The 6,646-nt window shown below is 30.2% G+C and overlaps 1 protein-coding gene across 7 annotated transcripts in view; it reads right to left on the bottom strand.

Moving 5' to 3' along the window:
* Nucleotides 1–6,506: 6,506 nt before the first annotated feature.
* Nucleotides 6,507–6,646, bottom strand: part of arap1 (ArfGAP with RhoGAP domain, ankyrin repeat and PH domain 1) — a 105,578-nt gene continuing 105,438 nt past the window's right edge. For all 7 annotated transcript variants that reach the window (XM_077221394.1, XM_077221393.1, XM_077221395.1 and 4 more), the window contains one exon: nt 6,507–6,646. This exon is cut by the window's right edge and continues 2,224 nt beyond it. The gene's annotated coding sequence lies outside the window, so the exon portion shown is untranslated.

The following is a 6,646-nucleotide window of genomic DNA, read 5'->3' as shown; positions in this document are numbered from 1 at the left end:
TCTCTGAACGTTACTTTAGAATGTTCTCTGAACGTTACTTTAGAATATTCTCTGAACGTTACTTTAGAATATTCTCTGAATGTTACTTTAGAATATTCTCTGAACGTTACTTTAGAATATTCTCTGAATGTTACTTTTGAATATTCTCTGAACGTTACTTTAGAATGTTCTCTGAATGTTACTTTTGAATGTTCTCTGAACGTTACTTTAGAATATTCTCTGAACGTTACTTTAGAATATTCTCTGAACGTTACTTTAGAATATTCTCTGAACGTTACTTTAGAATGTTCTCTGAACGTTACTTTAGAATATTCTCTGAACGTTACTTTAGAATATTCTCTGAACGTTACTTTAGAATATTCTCTGAACGTTACTTTAGAATGTTCTCTGAACGTTACTTTAGAATATTCTCTGAACGTTACTTTAGAATATTCTCTGAACGTTACTTTAGAATATTCTCTGAACGTTACTTTTGAATATTCTCTGAACGTTACTTTAGAATATTCTCTGAACGTTACTTTAGAATATTCTCTGAACGTTACTTTAGAATGTTCTCTGAACGTTACTTTAGAATATTCTCTGAACGTTACTTTAGAATATTCTCTGAACGTTACTTTAGAATGTTCTCTGAACGTTACTTTAGAATATTCTCTGAACGTTACTTTAGAATATTCTCTGAACGTTACTTTAGAATGTTCTCTGAACGTTACTTTTGAATGTTCTCTGAACGTTACTTTAGAATGTTCTCTGAACGTTACTTTAGAATATTCTCTGAACGTTACTTTAGAATATTCTCTGAACGTTACTTTAGAATGTTCTCTGAACGTTACTTTAGAATATTCTCTGAACGTTACTTTAGAATATTCTCTGAACGTTACTTTAGAATATTCTCTGAACGTTACTTTTGAATATTCTCTGAACGTTACTTTAGAATGTTCTCTGAACGTTACTTTAGAATATTCTCTGAACGTTACTTTAGAATATTCTCTGAACGTTACTTTAGAATGTTCTCTGAACGTTACTTTAGAATGTTCTCTGAACGTTACTTTAGAATATTCTCTGAACGTTACTTTAGAATGTTCTCTGAACGTTACTTTAGAATGTTCTCTGAACGTTACTTTAGAATGTTCTCTGAACGTTACTTTTGAATGTTCTCTGAATGTTACTTTAGAATGTTCTCTGAATGTTACTTTAGAATGTTCTCTGAACGTTACTTTTGAATGTTCTCTGAACGTTACTTTAGAATATTCTCTGAACGTTACTTTTGAATATTCTCTGAATGTTACTTTTGAATGTTCTCTGAACGTTACTTTAGAATATTCTCTGAACGTTACTTTACAATATTCTCTGAACGTTACTTTTGAATATTCTCTGAACGTTACTTTACAATATTCTCTGAACGTTACTTTTGAATATTCTCTGAATGTTACTTTTGAATGTTCTCTGAACGTTACTTTAGAATATTCTCTGAACGTTACTTTAGAATGTTCTCTGAACGTTACTTTAGAATGTTCTCTGAACGTTACTTTAGAATATTCTCTGAACGTTACTTTTGAATATTCTCTGAATGTTACTTTAGAATATTCTCTGAACGTTACTTTAGAATATTCTCTGAACGTTACTTTAGAATGTTCTCTGAACGTTACTTTTGAATGTTCTCTGAATGTTACTTTAGAATGTTCTCTGAATGTTACTTTAGAATGTTCTCTGAACGTTACTTTAGAATGTTCTCTGAACGTTACTTTTGAATATTCTCTGAATGTTACTTTAGAATATTCTCTGAACGTTACTTTAGAATATTCTCTGAACGTTACTTTAGAATGTTCTCTGAACGTTACTTTAGAATGTTCTCTGAACGTTACTTTAGAATGTTCTCTGAATGTTACTTTAGAATGTTCTCTGAACGTTACTTTAGAATGTTCTCTGAACGTTACTTTAGAATGTTCTCTGAACGTTACTTTAGAATGTTCTCTGAACGTTACTTTAGAATATTCTCTGAACGTTACTTTTGAATATTCTCTGAATGTTACTTTAGAATATTCTCTGAACGTTACTTTAGAATATTCTCTGAACGTTACTTTAGAATGTTCTCTGAACGTTACTTTTGAATGTTCTCTGAATGTTACTTTAGAATGTTCTCTGAATGTTACTTTAGAATGTTCTCTGAACGTTACTTTAGAATGTTCTCTGAACGTTACTTTTGAATATTCTCTGAATGTTACTTTAGAATATTCTCTGAACGTTACTTTAGAATATTCTCTGAACGTTACTTTAGAATATTCTCTGAACGTTACTTTAGAATGTTCTCTGAACGTTACTTTAGAATGTTCTCTGAACGTTACTTTAGAATGTTCTCTGAATGTTACTTTAGAATATTCTCTGAACGTTACTTTAGAATATTCTCTGAACGTTACTTTAGAATGTTCTCTGAACGTTACTTTAGAATATTCTCTGAACGTTACTTTAGAATATTCTCTGAACGTTACTTTAGAATGTTCTCTGAACGTTACTTTAGAATGTTCTCTGAATGTTACTTTAGAATATTCTCTGAACGTTACTTTAGAATATTCTCTGAACGTTACTTTAGAATATTCTCTGAACGTTACTTTAGAATATTCTCTGAACGTTACTTTAGAATATTCTCTGAACGTTACTTTAGAATGTTCTCTGAACGTTACTTTAGAATGTTCTCTGAATGTTACTTTAGAATATTCTCTGAACGTTACTTTTGAATATTCTCTGAATGTTACTTTAGAATATTCTCTGAACGTTACTTTAGAATATTCTCTGAACGTTACTTTAGAATGTTCTCTGAACGTTACTTTTGAATGTTCTCTGAATGTTACTTTAGAATGTTCTCTGAATGTTACTTTAGAATGTTCTCTGAACGTTACTTTAGAATGTTCTCTGAACGTTACTTTTGAATATTCTCTGAATGTTACTTTAGAATATTCTCTGAACGTTACTTTAGAATATTCTCTGAACGTTACTTTAGAATGTTCTCTGAACGTTACTTTAGAATGTTCTCTGAACGTTACTTTAGAATGTTCTCTGAATGTTACTTTAGAATATTCTCTGAACGTTACTTTAGAATGTTCTCTGAACATTCCGAAAACAGTTACATTTAAAAAACAACAAACGAACGTCCAACAGAAACATTTCAGAACAAAACACTGAATAATATTTAAATAATGTTTCTGTTGTAATAAAACATTACTAAAGACCAGATAACGTTGAACGTCGCTGGAAGAGTGTTTCCCTGTTCTCTGGATCGGGCTCAATGGTTATTCTCCCTCTCACACACTCACCCTGTGAAAAACAATCTGTGGAGAGATTATACACACTTTCAGAAGTTGTTTTTCATTGTGCACCAAAAGGCTGATATGAAAACAACTTACATAAGCAGAAGCGCTGTCTCGTTCAGAAGCCAGTGAAGAGATAGCCTAAGGAGACACATCTCTCTCTCTATCCATCGAAACGCATTCTCTGCAGAACAGTGTGGATGTGGAATCACCTGGAGGGAAGTTTATTCACACACACACACACACACACACACACACACACACACACACACACACACACACACACACACACACACACACACACACACACACACACAATTCCTGCATCCGAAAGCAATACAGATGGAAAAGCACCTGCAGATACTCAGATGCTTCTGAGTGTGTGTGTGTTTCATCTTTATGCCTGAAGCATCAGCAGAACAATTTTAGTCCTTCAAATCCCTCATACTCTAAAACCAGAAAACAACATGTGTACACTGACTGTGTGTGTGTGTGTATCTGGAATAATTTGATGGACTGACTGAATGAATTACGTTAAAACACAGTTTAACGCCTGTTGTATACAGACAGCAGTGTTTCTTCAATATAAATGTAAGTCATATAATTTTGTGCACAAAAATTCTGATCAGCATTTGAATTTCTGTGTACAAAACAAACACTATAAAAATGAAATGGTCAATTATTATTTTCATTATTTTAAGGCAAGACAAGTGAATAGGATAAAAATATGAATAGATCTCACCATATTCCTCAGGTGACTAAACACGGTACATTAAGATAATTGTTTTGTATTACACGATGTATGAAATTTCATGTTTCAATATGCAAATTATACATTATCTAATAAAAATGCACTAATTTGCATATATTTCCAGAACAGAAATCTGAACATAAAGACATTCAAGACAGATTTTTTGTTTTGTTTTTTATTCTCCTTTTCTCTCTTCATAAATCAGAAAATACTGTAAAAAAATCTCCATGTTTTTAGGAATAAAATGTTATAAAAAGCAGGCAAATTATGTTATGAACAAACCCCACAATAAAAATCTTCAGAATATAGATATGAATAAAACTAAGTTTTGGTGTATATAAGTGCTAATGCAGTGGAGGACATTAACACAACTATTATAGTATTTTAGCTAGCTATTTTAGCCTCTTATTTTTAAAATAAATTAAAACTAACAACTAAAATGATAAAAACACAACTAAATTAAGTTTAAAATTGAATACAATATAATAATATATATATATATATATATATATATATATATATAAAATGTAATTAATTGAAAATATTAACAAAAACATAATATTTAAATTAGTTGCCAAGTCAACATTATTAATTTTTGCAGCCTAAAATGAACTAAAAACTAAGACTTAATAAAACAATATATATAGATATATTTAAAATAATAATAGTAATAAGAAAATGAAAAAATAAATAAAATTTAATTGAATTAATTCAGAATATTAACATTAACTGCAATATAATTTAATATATTTTGCCAAGGCAACATTTCTTCATTTTTGCAGCCTAAAACTAAATAAAAACTAAAACATGATAATTTTTTTAAAATATATATATATATATATATATATATATATAAATGCATAGAGCAAGAATCATGTTCTGTTAATACGCCTATATATGATGATGATGTAGGAAGAGAAGAGCAGTTGCTATGGTGATACGAGACTCTAATGAGGAGCTCGTTACACCGGGACACCATAATGATCGAAGGTCAGAGGTCACAACTTCATCATGACCCGAGCGGGGTCACGACCTCTTAATGATGATGTCACTCCTAAACACTCAAACATGTGATATATTTTACATAAATAGAGGACAAACATGAGACAAATAAATAAATAAAAAATATTGTAATTCACAAGAAAACGAAGGCTATTTTTAGGACCATTAAGAGTCTTGTATTGTGCATCATGTTCAAGACAATTAAATACCAATTTCTCATTATTTTCTCATGTAATTCAGTAATAAAATTAATCCAGTCTGAAAAAAAGAGCTTAAATTAACTTTTGTATAACAATTAAACACCACTTTTATGTCATTAAATTACTCAATGATTACTTATTTCCCCATTTTTACAAACAAATAAAATACTTCACAATTTAATCTATTGTCATTTTTTCAGTATAGTTTGAAATTGTTATTTTAGTATTATTTATATACTATTTTTTTGTATGGCTTTTATTTCCTATGTATTTTTTATTTCAGTTTAAGTTTTAGCAGTTTTGTGATGTGCTATTGTTTTTTTTTTATATCACTATTTAGGTATCATTTATCTTTATTTCAGTAGAGATCGGCATGGGCACTTTCCATAAGATCCTCTCTCAGTGCTAATCACACCAGCTATTAGGCTAACTGAGATAAGACCATGTCGATCTCTAGGTGTGACGAAGGGAATGTGATGATTTATCAGGATGCATATTATCCCGGATCCATGAAATAACTGGCCTTTAAAAATAGAAATCTGCTGTCTCTATGGGAGTTTAACACAGGGGTGTCCTGACTTATGCACCCTGTATTTTGAGGAAGAACATTTATTTATTTACGATACATTATTCTTTCACAAAGAAAATTGGTGTCTTTAAAGTTTGGATTTTCCCTCATTTTTTTTTAATTAAGGCATTAAGATCAATTTCCAAAAGATGATTTTTTATTCCTCTTTTTAGTCAACTTTAGCATGGGTGTGTAAGCACTGTATATATATACACACACAGTTTTAATATAAAACATAAATAATTGTTTAAATATTTTCAGTAATTTTAGTGCTCCAACTTATTACAGTGATTAGCCAAGACAAATTTTCTAATTTTCAGTTTTGATCAAGTTTTACATCTTATTTTATTTCCACTTCAATTGTTTCCAATAGCAGAAATGTTTTAATAGTTTTAGTTAATACTAATAACCCTGCATCAGAATGATGCCAACGCAAAACATGAACAAATTGTGCTTTATTTTATTTAAAGCTAAATGTATTCATTTATTTTGTTGTTAAATTTGAGGTGAAATATGAGCTGCACAAGTTCAGCTTCGTTTCAGAAACTCCTCAAATACACAGAATTGACTTTTGAAAATCTTGCATTAAAGTCCAAAAATATCGACTCTCATAATTAAAGTCCCTGGTCTTATTGTGAACGATCAGAATGAAGATTACTGACACAATTACACAAACACTGTTAAACATTTAGAATTATGATATTTTTACACACTGATCAAATTCAACAAGCAAAACAAAACATGTACAAAGACTTCAACAAAAGCAGGTCAAATCTCGACATGCTTGTGTCAGAATAATCCTGTAATCAGACTCTACTGGACA

The sequence above is a fragment of the Siphateles boraxobius genome, unplaced genomic scaffold, assembly GCF_051911475.1.
Source record: "Siphateles boraxobius isolate OS27281-9 unplaced genomic scaffold, OSU_SipBor_1 82, whole genome shotgun sequence".
Taxonomy (NCBI): Eukaryota; Metazoa; Chordata; class Actinopteri; order Cypriniformes; family Leuciscidae; genus Siphateles; species Siphateles boraxobius.
Note: the sequence above shows the minus strand (reverse complement) of the source record. Positions and strands in the feature narration are given on the sequence as shown.